Source organism: Delphinapterus leucas, chromosome 5, assembly GCF_059928025.1.
Source record: "Delphinapterus leucas isolate spDelLeu-1000000601 "Yukka" chromosome 5, BTC_Dleu_Yukka2, whole genome shotgun sequence".
In the NCBI taxonomy this organism is placed as follows: Eukaryota; Metazoa; Chordata; class Mammalia; order Artiodactyla; family Monodontidae; genus Delphinapterus; species Delphinapterus leucas.
The window spans coordinates 66725363-66739731 of NC_143133.1; the positions used below are offsets into that span (position 1 = coordinate 66725363).

Consider the following 14369-nt stretch of genomic DNA (forward strand, 5'->3'; position numbering starts at 1 on the left):
ATAATATAAACCTCCACAAGGTCTCTCTTTTGTCACGACCCATATCTGGTGCACTGGAATCCTTGATGTACCCTTGGACTTGATAAGCTGTACAGTGGAGGCAGACCCCACAGTCCTTGGATTCATTCATCAACAGCTAATCACCTTACCTTTAGCTCTTTATGTTTGTCAGGTGGGAGTCAGACTCCGGTCTGCTGGGTTTCCCATACTACGCTCTCTCAGTAGTACCCGTGAAGGTCCTCTAGCTAGCTTTCAGGTGAGAATGAGCACAGCAAACCTCTCCGTTAGGGGCAATTTATTAACAGTTCTTACCTGAGAAATCATCTTCAAGCATTTTCTTCCCATTGAAAGAATCAAGCATTTAATCACCCTCTCCTATATGAACTACACCTCAGGGCAGTCAAACAGTTCATGAGGGTGTTTCTCTCTATAAAATTATCATAGCCAATCGACAAAGAAGGAATAATAGGATGCAAATATCACCTTTTTGTGAACCCTCAGTGATATAGTTGATCTAGGAAATGATCATTTACAGCTGTTACCCCCACAAAAAGAGAAACTACTAGACATTATACGCTTCTTGATAGAAGTATATATCACCATCTCTAAAGCATTCTTGCCAAAATTTTTCCTTGAAACAGATCAAGCCTGTAGACTTAACTAGCAGCTTACAGGAATTACAGGGGACAGACAAACATGTTAAAAGACACCATGGGGAAGCAGTCATTAAAATCCGGAGTGTGGAAAGCTTTATTGGATAAGTGATCTTATTTTTTTTAAATAAATAAATTTCAAAGGGGGAAATGTGGGCATGGAAAAATCTTAAGAAATTTAAGAAACACGGTCAAATGCAATATGTGATTCTTATTTGAGTCCTGATTTAAACTAAACACTTTAAAATGTACAAGACAGTCATGGACATTTGAATACCAACTGCTTATTTGACGATTATTAAGGAATTTTGGTTCATATTTTAGATGTGGTAGTGAATGACACCATGGCTGTGTTTGAAAAAATAAAAACGGCCCTTATATTTAAAGGTATAAAATGAAGTAATTATGTATAAATTGATACTGATGTTTGAGGTTTGCTTCAAAATAATGCTGAGAAACTTGAACCCAAGCAGCTTCTTCCACAGCCTAATGATGAAGTTATTCTGTAAAGAAATAAATGTGAAAAAATAAGGGATTTGTCAGGGAAGAGTAACTGCCCAGTTTTGTTGGTCTCTAGGGGCATGTAGGGATAGTCAGAGATAAACTTAGAAAGGCAGGTTAGGGTCAAAGCTTGGAGGCCTTGGAAATAGGCTAAGGAACTTTAAAGGAAATCATTATTTCAATATGTAGGGCACCATAATGTTCTGTACCAAAATTTGTTTTAAGATTTAGTGCTAATTTGGACTCTCCTGGTGGTGCAGTGGTTAAGAATCCGTCCGCCAATGCAGGGGGCACCAGTTCGAGCCCTGGTCTGGGAAGATCCCACATGTTGCAGAGCAACTAAGCCCATGCGCCACCATTACTGAGCCTGTGCTCTAGAGCCTGCAAGCCACAACTACTGAGCCTGTGTGCCACAACTACTGAAGCCCGCGTGGCTAGAGCCCATGCTCCGCAACAAGAGAAGCCACCACAATGAGAAGCACGTGCACCGCATCGAAGAGTAGCCCCTGCTCGTCAAAACTAGAGAAAGCCCGTGCTCAGCAACAAAGACCCAATGCAGCCAAAAATAAATAAATAAATAAATTTATATATATAAAAAAAAGATTTAGTGTTAATTTAAGTGCTTGTCACCATGGTTTGTCAAAATATTGGAAGCTCCCTTTGATGGAAGATGAGTTTTGAAAACATTAGATCTATGGAAGTTGAACAATGGATTTTGATGACATATTCTTTTTTAATGGTGATAGGAGCTCTTTTTAAAATAATTTAATTTTATAACCTAGATTATAAATTTTTAGTCTTGAAGGCCTAGGAGAACCAGAGTTAAAAGAATACACTTGTTCTGTGTCCTCTAGAGAAGGATTGAACCCACCAAGTTTCCTAGTGTTATGATTACAATTAAGATTTAAATTCTCTGTGGTCTTTTTTATTTTGTTTTTACCTCAATTTAGTGTTTTTTGAATCCATAATATTATATATTATTTCTAGAAATATTTCCCTCTACAGTACAATGCTGATTTGTGACTTTGTTTTGCAATATGTTTTTTTAAATTGGACTTTTGTGGAAAATCACCTGAATGATAATTTATTATAAGCAGAATAAATTTTATGGCATGTGAAAATTATTTCAAAAGTCATTTCTTCTTGTAGGTGGCCTCCGTTTCAGTTTTCTTGGCCCATACAAAACAACTAATGTGAAAGATAGGCTCTCTGTGATTGCATGCTTCCTGCCTTTAGAGTAATGAAGATTTTGGAAAGACATCATCAAAGCAGAAATAGAAAGCTTGTTGCCTCTTTTGAATTAACAATATTTTATTATATTTATCATAAACTCTAGTTTCCTAACTCAAGTAATATGAAATGCATACAGACTTTGTGTTATCTACAGATTTAAATTTAATCATTTGGTTTCAAGTTTCAGATTTGATGGAATCTATCAAGTTTTACAAGGCATGTCTAGCAGAGCACAGTTTTATGATTCACAAGTGTCTTAGCTGGGGTTTCTACAAGGAGAGTATGGGATAGGAATTCTTGTTCCAGTGGTTTTTTTGTTTGTTTTTTTAGGAAAGCACTTTCAGGTGAAGGAAATTGAGGAAAATAGGATAGGACAGGAAAAAAAACAAAAACAAAAACCTGAGCCAGAATATGGATCTGATTCTACAGGAAACTGTGGAGGACAAACTGTACAACCAAGTCATTTCCTCCTGATGAGAGTCAGGGCAGTGGTCTTCTTCCCTTGGGAGGGGTGGGCGGTCATAGCCTTCTAGGTGAGGCTGCTCCTGTTTGTGTGAGGGCAAGTCACTAGAAATGGGAGCAGCTGTGAGCTGTTATCAACCAATGCTCACAGTAGCTGGGGAAAAGGGGGACGCCCCTGTTTACATGACGTGGATGGGTACCAACAACATCCTTTACAGTTTACCCTTCGAACTCAGATACACTTACATTCAGGCACAGCCTCTCGAGAATTCTGATTGGAAAGCCTTACAAGAAGGTTACTGGGATAAAATCCAGCTGCTGCTGCCGCAGTTTGTCCTGAGGCCATGTGTAATATTCATTACCTCCTGCCTCCACTACCAGTTCTAAATTCCTCTCCCCATTGATGAGCATTTCTGCCAACGTGTGGTTTGCCTGGTGGGGGTGACCCAGGCTCCATCCTTAATTTGTGAGTTGTGAGCCTCTTGGTCACTCTGTCTTTATCAGGTCATGGTTGCTATACTTTCCCATTTACAGTAACGACTGGGAATGAAAGTCACCTGGCTATCCAGAGTGAGTCCTTGGTGATGCTGGATGGGAAGTGTGGCCAGGAAAGGAAAGGCAAAGTGCTATCTGGAATACAGGGTCAAGCATGGGTAGCATGGGTAGCCCTTTCCAGAGTGTAAAAGTCTTGGTTTGTCTCACTGAAAGATTATTCCATATTGGGGGCACACTGTAGTTCTCTGCTACTGGCAAGTTAGACGTTCAGCAGTGGCAATAGCTAGACTAGCATTGGTGAGAAGGATTCCAGGCCCATGTGAAGGTCCATTTCTTCCACCATGGCCATTCTAGTTCATAGCTATACTATTCAATTGCCAGAGAAGCTAAAGACCGAGGCTGGGCGACTGAGTCATCCTGTCCACTTGAGTGCTGGATGCCTCTTCTGAAGTCTGTTCTCCTAGTAGACATTAACATGTGATACAAAGGTCCTCCTTTGTCTTCCTTGAACAGTTTTTTAGATGTACTGTTTTCTTAGTGGTTGCTTTAGGTATCACAAGGAACGTGTGTAACTGCAATAACAATCTACTGAAAAAATACTACTTCAAGTGGAGTATAGGAACCTTATTTCCATTTAAATCCCTTAACTCTCCCCATTTAAAAATTTATTTCCTTTACACACATCAAGCACCCCCTGGGGTGGTGTTATAGTTGCTGCTTCAACCACCAGACATGATTAAAAATCCATGAGCAGAAGGATAGTCTATTATGTTTACCCCCTCCCTGCTTTTTTTTTTTTTAACCTACTGCATTGTTATTTCTACCTTTCTGAAGTCATTTTCTTTCTGTTTGAAGGATTTCTTTAAGGCATTCTTTAAGGGTAAGTCTACTGGGAACAGATTCTCTTAGTTTTCCTTCATCTGAGAATGTCTTTTTTTCCCTTCATACCTGAAGGATATTTTTGTGAAGTATAGAATTTAGGGCTGACAGTTTTTTTTCTTTCAACACTTGAAAAATATGCTAAATTTAATATAATATAAACCAAGATTTCTAGGGCTAAAGTTTAATTATATGATTGCCACCTAAATAGCCTGTTTTGATTGGAAAAAGAAAAGGGAGGGTATAATTTCACTCTTGTTATATTATTAGAAATATTTCTTTTTGACTGAGGGAAAATACACATGAAAGCTTTTCTTTTTTTTTTTTTTGCCTGCTTTCTAGGTAGTTGCTTCTTTCTTTTTCTTATGAAGCATGCAGAAAGAAGAAGCATCTGTTCTGAGAGCAAAGAAGATGAAAACATAAATTAAAAATTCAGTCCCAGTGAGCCGCCTTCTGTATCTGAGTCAGAGAGAAGAGAGCCAGTTACACAAAAAATCATAAGGGGGAAGCCAGTTACACAAAAAATCATATGTGGGGAAGCATAAGGAGTTTGGAATCAGCCACATCTGCCTTTGAATCCTCTCTGCCATTTACTAGGTGCATGATCTTGGTGAGTTATTTAACCTCTCTTGGTCTTAGTTCCTTGACTAAAATTGAAATAGTAACACTTACTCTTTGGGTCATTGTGGGATTAAGACAGACGAGATGTATAGACCTGTAGGCTTCTTAGTAAGATTCTTTCAGTTGTCTTCCTCTTTCCTCCTTTAATATTGAGGAAATTTAAGGTTAAGGAAAGACCACCAGAAAAGGTGTTTGACTGCCTCTTGGGAAACATGGTGAACTGGCAAAGTTAATATTTCATGGGAAAGGTATTATTTGAATTACTTATTTCTTTAAAAGTTGTGATGTTAAATTATCTTTGAAATTTATAGAGTTACTATTATTTTAATTTCTTTGGTTATTTTAATAAAGGTAAGTGTAACTGGATTTTATCAGTATGCATATTATCAGGAGAGAAAAATCATGAAGTAACTTGAACAGGGAAAATTTAATGTAAAGAATCACTAACTCTAATAAGAGATTGGAGCAATGCCTCTTTCACTGGTGAGAAGTAAAGAGAACTCTAAAGAATACAGTATAACGGGTATAAGGAGCCGTCCTTACCCATAGGGCTGAGAAGATCACCCAAGGAAGAGTTCCCACTCCTCCGCCCCTCTCTACACTCCAGGATTGAGATCTGGAACCTACTGCAGAAGGCACAGTCCTCACTGGATGTCAGAAAAGTCCCTGTGATGCTACCCTGGGGGAGTTTGTTGGAAATCTGCTCTCAGGAAGCTGCCTTTCTCTAGTGCTCCAGGGAAAGTTGTTCGTGAGGAGGTATCTCACCTGAAGCAATGCTACAAAACTGCCCAAAGGTGGTATCACTCTTCTCCTGACCACTCTGCAGGAACCTGGCTCTGGAGAAGCTGGGCACACCATAGGAACCTGGTGCTGGAAGCTGCCTGAGCTGTAGGACCTGGGCACTAGGCATGTGCTGCAGAAGTCTGCGCAGAAGTGAGCACATGAGAAGCAGGAGGCAAAACCCTTTCCCCCTGTAATGTCCCTCCAGCAATCTCTACTGATAAAGTGTGACATGGTACAGTTGACAGTGGAAACTATTTAAAGGGCCCATTTTCACAGAGCAGGGAAATAGAAAGAATTTGGACCTGAGAGGCAATAATTTATGACAGGCATATAAGGGGTAAAGAATTCATGATTGGAAATCTCTGTTAGGTCTTGATAAAAGTGATTGTCTTAAACTTATACAATGTATTGGCTTAATTATTCAAACCCCTGATATCAATGTATCAGTGCCTCCTGGTGATAGCATATTGAAATTGCATTTCAAATCTTTGTGCCTATTAGAAGCAGCTTTTATAATCGAAATTTTAGAACAGGCTATGAGATTGTAGCAAACATTTCTCTACATCCATAGTTCCTAAATTACAAATTACACTTTAAAAAAACTTTCTAGTTAGATGAACTTATCCTGCATACGAGATATTATATAAATTTGAATGTGGTTTGATTTGATCCTGAAAGATTTATTTAAGTACCAGGGTCAGGAGTTCAAATGCTAGCTAATCCAACTGCTCAGGTAATCCAGATTAAGACTCTTACAATGGGCCAGTACCAAAAAGATGTCCAGGTTGGTTTCCGACTTGTAAAATTGGTTAGATACATGGTTGTAGAGTAAGTTCCTAATTCTAGTAACTGAGTGACTGCTAAGCATGTGAAAGGGTCAGCAGGACTGATGAGTATTACTAACAGGGTATTAAAAGAAAATGCAGTGTATAATTTTTTCACTTCAATTTGTATAAATATAGATTTTTATGCATATTTAATTTATATTTACCTTCTCCATGATATTTGGAATTTTTTTTTTTTTGCGGTACGTGGGCCTCTCACTGTTATGGCCTCTCCCGTTGCGGAGCGCAGGCTCAGCGGCCATGGCTCACGGGCCTAGCCGCTCCGCGGCATGTGGGATCTTTCTGGACTGGGGCACGAACCCGTGTCCCCTGCATCGGCAGGCGGACTCTTAACCACTGCACCACCAGGGAAGCCCGATATTTGGAATTTTTGACAACACATTTCTTTTGTAAATTTTCCTCTCCTTTGTTTCACATGACCCTATTTATTTTCCTTTTCTAGGCTCTTTTCTTTTGGAGCATCATCTTAAGTGTCAATATTCCTTAGAGTTCCATCCTTGATGCTCTGTCTCATTCTATATATTCTTTCCAGGGTAGCAGTTTAACATCACACTTAAAAATAGAGAACTTCAAGTTAGAGAAATCTTGGCTATTAGCTCTGCCACTTTCTGCTTTGTGATCTTGGGCAACTTAATATCTTCAGTCTCAATTTCTTCATCTGTAAAAATGAACTACCCTCTCTTACCTTTCAGAATTGTTGAGATTTTGAAATGAGAAATTATGTAAAGCCCTTATATTAGTGCTTGACTCATAGAAGATGGTGAATAAATAGTACTTATGATTATCTATTTTGTCAATTTCAAATAATATGCTTATGATTCTAGATCTTCAACTAACGCTTCTCTATTGAACCCCAAATCTCTATATGTACAAACTATTTCAGTGGTTTTAGTGCCAATTCGTGGTCTGTGGTAAGTCAGTGATGAGGATTATGTTGGAAAAAGAGGAACTGAAAAAAGTAAGGACATTTTGGGACTTCCTTGGTGGTCCAGTGGTTAAGAATCCACCTTCCAGTGCAGGGGATGCAGTTCTATCCCTGGTCAGGAAAGATCCCACATGCCACAGGACAACTAAGCCTGCGCGCCACAACTACTGAGCCTGTGCACTCTGGAGCCTGTGCGCAACGACTAGAGAGAAGCCTGCGTGCTGCAACCAGAGAAGCCTATGCACCACAACTAGAGAAGCCCGTGTGCCACAATGAAGATCCCGTGTGCCGCAGCTAAGACCCGTCTCAGCCAAATAAATTAATCAATTTAAAAGAAGGACATTTCAGTGCAGTTTTAAAATGAAGTCAAGTTTACTTAATTTAATAAATTGCCTTTTATATTAAGATTCACTCAGTTTTTGGTGTTGAAATATCCTTTTATAAAAATGAAATATTGATATCAGTGGATAGATTTTTTTAAAAATGTATCCTGACTTAGCAAAATTAAAAATTTGCAGTCTTAAATTGGTCCCTCATGTTTATTTGGAAATTTTGCTGGTATGTGAAATCTGGAAGCTTAGGAACCTCTGATCTGTTGGACAGTTTTACTTGAATAAACCATAAGCTCCTCAGACTCGACACTGTGAAAAGTATATTTGTTGCTTCCTTCTTCCCCTAAACACAAAACTCATTTTTATTATGTATCATAAAGTACGTCATAACTGTCCATCCCAGTTGGTTGTCAGAATATGTGAGTTATCCTCAAACCCCCCGTGGAGCTGTTACCCTTACATTCAGTTGATCACCAAATCCTTTAGACTCTCTCTTGAAATTTCTTGATTCATACCCAATGCCGCTGTTGTAATTTCTTGTTGGAATTATTTTCTTTCTACCTCCAGACTCTCTTCATTTTAATTCATTCTATCCTGAGCCGCCAGAATGATCTTTTACTTCCTTGCCTAAAATCCCCCAAGGTCTTCCTGTCTCCTTTGGGGTTAAACTTTCATATAGCCAAAAATTCCCTCCCTTCCCATCTGCTCCTTCTCCCTCACATGGATCCCTCAGTGAGCCTGCCATAATTAGCTGCTTGCTTCTCTGTTGCCTTGCAATCTTTGAACATCCAGTTCCAACTGCTGGTAAATATCCTTCTCTCCTCATCTAGAAAGTTCCACTTTGTCCTTCAAGATTCGGTGTGAGTTTCTACCATCCTAAGCCTTCCCAACCACCCCCATCTGAGTCTTGCAGCTCTTTTCTTTGTCCCCAAATCTTTGTTACAGCACTCTACCACAGTGGGATGCAATTTTGGGGGTACATAACTCGGTTTTATTCCCATCTGTGAGAAACTGATGGTGGTAATCACGCCTTCCACCTCAGGACTTAGTACAAACCCTGATACGTTATAGGTGCTCAACAACTACTGGCTGCATGACTATAAGCTTAACATCATCCAGTTAATGATTCTGATAGACCATCTTTCTGTTCCTAGGAACTCTGCAGATTAAAGTGTTAAGAGAAAAATGATAGAAGGCCATAGTCATTGTATTTCTATTATAAACTCCCTACTCAGGAAATCAAGACAGATGTATAAAAACTGTGTTTAATGTGTTGGCACTTTTTTTATACTATTTATTTTCATTATTGAATAAAAGTGTGTGGCTGAGGTATGAGTGGGAGATGGGCAGAGGGAATAGGATGCATATTATTTAGCATGGCTACACATTCCTAGGCTCCTTCTCTGCTCTGCAACCAGGATTTGTTTGTAAATATGAAATGTGCCCTCTCCTTTTAGGTACTTAGGTATGTCTTCTATGCTGTGTGTAGTGATAACCAGAAGTATAAATTTTTTTTTTTTTTTTTGCGGTACGCGGACCTCTCACTGTTGTGGCATCTCCCATTGCGGTGCACAGGCTCCGGACGCGCAGGCCCAGCGGCCACGGCTCACGGGCCCAGCCGCTCCGTGGCATGTGGGATCCTCCCGGACCGGGGCACGAACCCGTGTACCCTGCATCAGCAGGCGGACTCTCAACCACTGCGCCACCAGGGAAGCCCCAGAAGTATAAATTTAAAAAAAAGATTATCAAGTAAGATCATCTCATCAAACAGCTTGTCTTCTTGAGGAAAATTCCTAAAATCTGAAGAGTCATCCATTATTTTCTTAAATGATGATCCTTGTTGTGAATTACAACTCGAAATTCAGAAAGAACCCAGAGCGGTATCCATTGCTTATCCATAACTATGCCTTTCACCTCAGTCATGCTATCCAGAAGGGCATATCAGAGAAAATAAACTCCCTCACCCACTTGGAGAGGGCAGTTGAGCTTGATGAAATGCTTCTATTATTTAAGCCTGATCAGAAGCTTAACTTTCTTTATAATCTTGAGCATAATATATGTTCTTGATGGTATGAAAATGCTCTGATACTGTTTCAGTTTGGATGCGTAGGTCTGCAATTAATAAACACCCAACGATCATTTGAGACATTTTTCTTCTCTTATATTAAAAAGAGTCTGGAGGAGGCAGGACATCTAGTTCATCAGTGCAGTGATGTCATCAAAGACCCAATTTCTTCGACCCTTTCTGTTATTAAGCACATTTAATTTTTTTCCTCCTTTATTGCATCATGGTGGCAAGATGGCTGCTGAAGTTCTAAGCATCATTATGACATACCATTATCCCAAATAGGAAGGAATCAAAAGGAGACATTAAAGTAATTATTGGTAAGACTAACCCGTGATTCAGTCCTTGGGGCTGGGCACACTGTCAACCCAAACACAGTGGGCTTCTGTTAGCAAGAAAGAAGGGAGAAGATGGGTAGGCAACTAACATTGTCTACTTCCTACTCCTTCCCTTTTAACTTTGTGAAATATGACAGTGTCACAAAGGCTTCACTTTGGGGTGTTACTTCTACTATGTCTGTAACCAGAGCAATCTTCTGTCTTCTCCTTTCTTTCCTCTTCACTCCACAACCTATAACAAGTTGTACTATATATTTACTGCTATGTGTTAGGTTAAAAGACACGAACTTAACAATGTTAACATTTTTCCCAAGAAAGTTGAGCGATTCCCCCAAATAATTCAGGATTAATGGAAAATGAATAACCATGGACAGTAAGTGAATAAAAGCTGCTTAAAGCCGCCAGAGAATGTTTTTAAAAATGGGGAAAAAAATGTAATTTACAATTTAAACCAGTGAAAGATTCACATTGGACATTTTCATTTGGAAAAAAAGAAAAAATCACCTGTTAATCATGTTTAATGACATTTCTAGAGATTGAAAATAATGGATGAGGAAATGTCCATTTTTATTTCTTAAATTTGAGGAATCTATCGAGTCATGTACTGCAGAGAGAAAATGTATTACCTTGTGGCTTTCTTTAATAGTGTAAACTACCATTTACCTTATGCCTTCTCTCTGACCCAGTTGGAATTATCACAATGGCTGCACATATATTCAAAAAGACATGGAACTCAATGGAGAAGAATTAATCTTCCTACAGTAGAACACTTTAAAAAAGATGAGTGGAAAAAGCCAGCACAGAGGGGAAAGACAAGTGTCTCAAACACCCAAACATGGAGCAGATCCTGCACTTTGCAGGGGCCATAGCCAGACTTTGTAACAGGAGAGGAAGTCATCTGGAAAATGGCATTTCTCACACACCAGCTGTAAGTCAATCTCCCGGGTAAGAGTATCAAATTAAACTACCTTTGCAAGTCTCTCATTTCTATGAATGTAATAAGATTCCAGCAACAGAATCATTCTTTTGTTCAGTGGTTTCCCACCTGCGGCTCACATCCTGCTAAAGTCATCTTCTTCTCGAAAGTCTTGCCCATCAAGTTTCATATGCTTAGTCCCAAATGTCTCTTTTGTGGAAGAATTAGATTAATATTATCAGAAGTCACCCTGATGTGCAGCCATAAGAAATAAAACTGAGTCGTGATCATTAAAATGTAGGTCATTTAACAGCTGGGAAGGACAGTGTGAGAGCTCTTGAGGAAGTTAAGAAATGGGAGGAAAGAAAGAACTAAATAAAAATACAAAAATGGCAAAAAAGCAATGAAGATTTTCAGAAAATAAGGGAGTAAAAAGTAACTGTGTTACACACAAGACAACAGCAAGGTAAGAAAAAAGAATTGTACTGGTTGGGAAAGTGTGGATTACAGTTCTGACTTCACTAATTATTCCTGCAATTTTGAACAAGACACTTAATTTTTACTTTTTAAAAATAGGTTTATTAAAACATCATTTATGGGTTTCCCTGGTGGCGCAGTGGTTGAGAGTCCGCCTGCCAACGCAGGGGACACGGGTTCGTGCCCTGGTCTGGGAAGATCCCACATGCCGTGGAGCGGCTGGGCCCATGAGCCATGGCCGCTGAGCCTGCGCGTCAGGGGCCTGTTCTCCACAACGGGAGAGGCCACAACAGTGAGAGGCCCGCGTGCCGCAAAAACAAACAAAAAACCACATCATTTACATTTCATACCATTCACTCATTTAAAGTATACAATTCAATGCTTTATAGTATATTCACAGAATTATACAGTTGTCACAATCTAACTTGAGAACATTTCATTATCCCCAAAGAAACCTAATACCCATTAGCAGTCACTGTTTATTCACTCTGCCCCCAAACCTGGCAACCACTAAGCTACTTTCTGTCTCTATAGATTTGCCTATTCTGGACATTTCATATAAATTTCATTTAATGTAATGTTTTCAAGGTTCATCCCTGGAACAGCATGTATCAGTACTTCATTCCTTTTTATTGCCAAATAAGATTCCATTATGTGGATATACCACATTTTATTCATCCATTTAGTAGTTGGTAAATATTTGAGCTTTTCTGTCTTTTTAGCTATTATGAATAATGCTGCTATTAGCATTTGTATAAAAGCTTTTGTAAACCACTTAATCTTTCTATGACCTTATCTGTAAAGCAAAACTAAGAGTTTATGCTTTATGTTTCCACATTTGAAGAAATCTTCATTTTAGGTTTCTAATTGATTTATGACATAGGTATTGAAGAATAGAACATAGATACAACATAGATGCAGCTGTTACTCCTAGTAAAACAATTAGCAATAGCATATACTACTTCCCCCTTTCAGTTGATAAATAGATGAGAGTTCTTCAAATATTTGTTAATTAACAGACCATTTAATTTTCTTTTGTATTCATTTAGCCATCCATCCACTTATTCATCAAATATTTATCAAATGCTTATGAGTGCCCATAATGTTCTATTTCCACAAGATACATAGTGGTGGATAAGAGAGAACTTACACATAAGGAATTTATATTCTGGTAGAGAAGAGAGGACATGTATGCACATCCATAAAATACATGGTGAAAATGAAAATGACATTTATTGAGACTCAGATATAGCCTCAGTGGGTTCCGAGTACAATTCTTTGCCTACCATGATATTTCAACAAATTCTTTGTTGTTGAAATGAAACTCTTCGTTGAAATTATCTAGGAAAGACTTACGTATATATAGAAAATGGAAAGTGTTCAAGGAGGAGGTACTTGCTGTTGAAAGATACTGTTGTTGTATATGTTACAACAGTGTATAATAATTGCCAAAGAGATCTGGAAGTGGTGTTAGAAGCAAGTTACAGAAGCTCAAAACTTGTGCCTTATGCAGCCATGTGACTATACTTTGGCACAAAACAAATCACCCTATAGTGCTATCCAGTTTGTTTGAATATACCCTGCATTTCAACATCTTTTTGAAATAACCGTTGGCCTTTTCTTTTACATCATTCTGGATTTCTGATAAAAAGCCTTATAAAGGATGTAACATCTAAAATTGTAACATAATAAAGGAAATTCATTTTGTTAACTCATTAGGTATTATAATCCAGTCAGTATTTACGAATACTCCCAGTAGTTAGTGTCATGGAATGTTGCTGGTTACCATATTTCCTCTTCTCAGAACTCATGACAACATTTGATACACTGAGAAAGTTTTGCTAATTTGGTTAATTTATGAAAAAATTATATATATGAATACAAAGTTTATTGATTTCACATTGACCTGAAATAATCTTGGACATCATAGCTTACAAATGGATTCATTCCAATCATAACCATTTGCCATCTGTTTCCTTTCCTGAGAAGCAATAAAAGAATGTATTAATTTGTAATCAGAATGTGATGAGACACTACATCCATGAATATTAGAATCTATCAAGAGGTTCCTTTTGGTATAGTACCAATTAATCAGTCATTGCTTTATGTCCCAGGAGAGTGAGCTATAGGACCTACATAAAGGCTCCTTTGCCCTCTGGCATCAGATTGGATTTCGCCAATGAAAGTCACCAGAGATTGGAGAGCAGGAAAATGATGAGGGATATTCTTTCCTTTATTATCTTCCTCAGGCTGAGGGATTGCCACTGGATGTGTTCCTCTATCAAAGTCCACAGTTGGCGTCTACAGCTTTAGGTCTCAAAGGGTCATGGTAACCATTTGCTCCGTTATCAGACCTAGTGGAGCTACTGTTGCTGATCCCAGGGTCCCTTCACCATTTTTGGTTTCTCTTTCTTGATTCTGTCCATACTTTCATAAATGGATTGTTCATTAACTCACTTCACTCACTTTTTTTTTTTTGAGTGTTTCTGATACTTGCCAAGACCTTGAAGATAAACTTCCTTTCCTGTTTCCTTAGCAACTACTCTCTCTTGAGAAAAATTGTTCAGAACTTGTAAATAACGCCAAAAGGTGAACAGAATGTCCTTTTATCATCATATGGGGTCATTGTTTTACAGGTCCACGAAGGATTATCTAAGGAAATGTACTTTGTTCAGCTCACAATTTATTATGACTTAGTGAAGTTACATGCATAGTTAACTTATGCATTTTGCCCTATAGTGATATAAATAAGGTCTGTCCACATTTTCTCTTCTGTAAAAAGATAACTCCAAAGGCTTCAGTTTTTTGCTTTCCAGGATATTAATCATTTTGCACTTACTGAGC

The 14369-nt window shown here is 38.5% G+C and overlaps 1 protein-coding gene across 6 annotated transcripts in view; it reads left to right on the forward strand.

Annotated features, from left to right (window-relative positions):
* Positions 1-14369, forward strand: part of LOC149749144 (uncharacterized) — a 164423-nt gene that overhangs the window by 64581 nt on the left and 85473 nt on the right. Inside the window, exon 4 of one of the 6 annotated variants that reach the window (XM_089911860.1) lies at positions 1-4559. This exon is cut by the window's left edge and continues 26078 nt beyond it. The exons of 4 other annotated variants lie outside the window; for them this stretch is intronic. The gene's annotated coding sequence lies outside the window, so the exon portion shown is untranslated. One more of the 6 variants, XM_089911859.1, reaches the window with a different exon arrangement.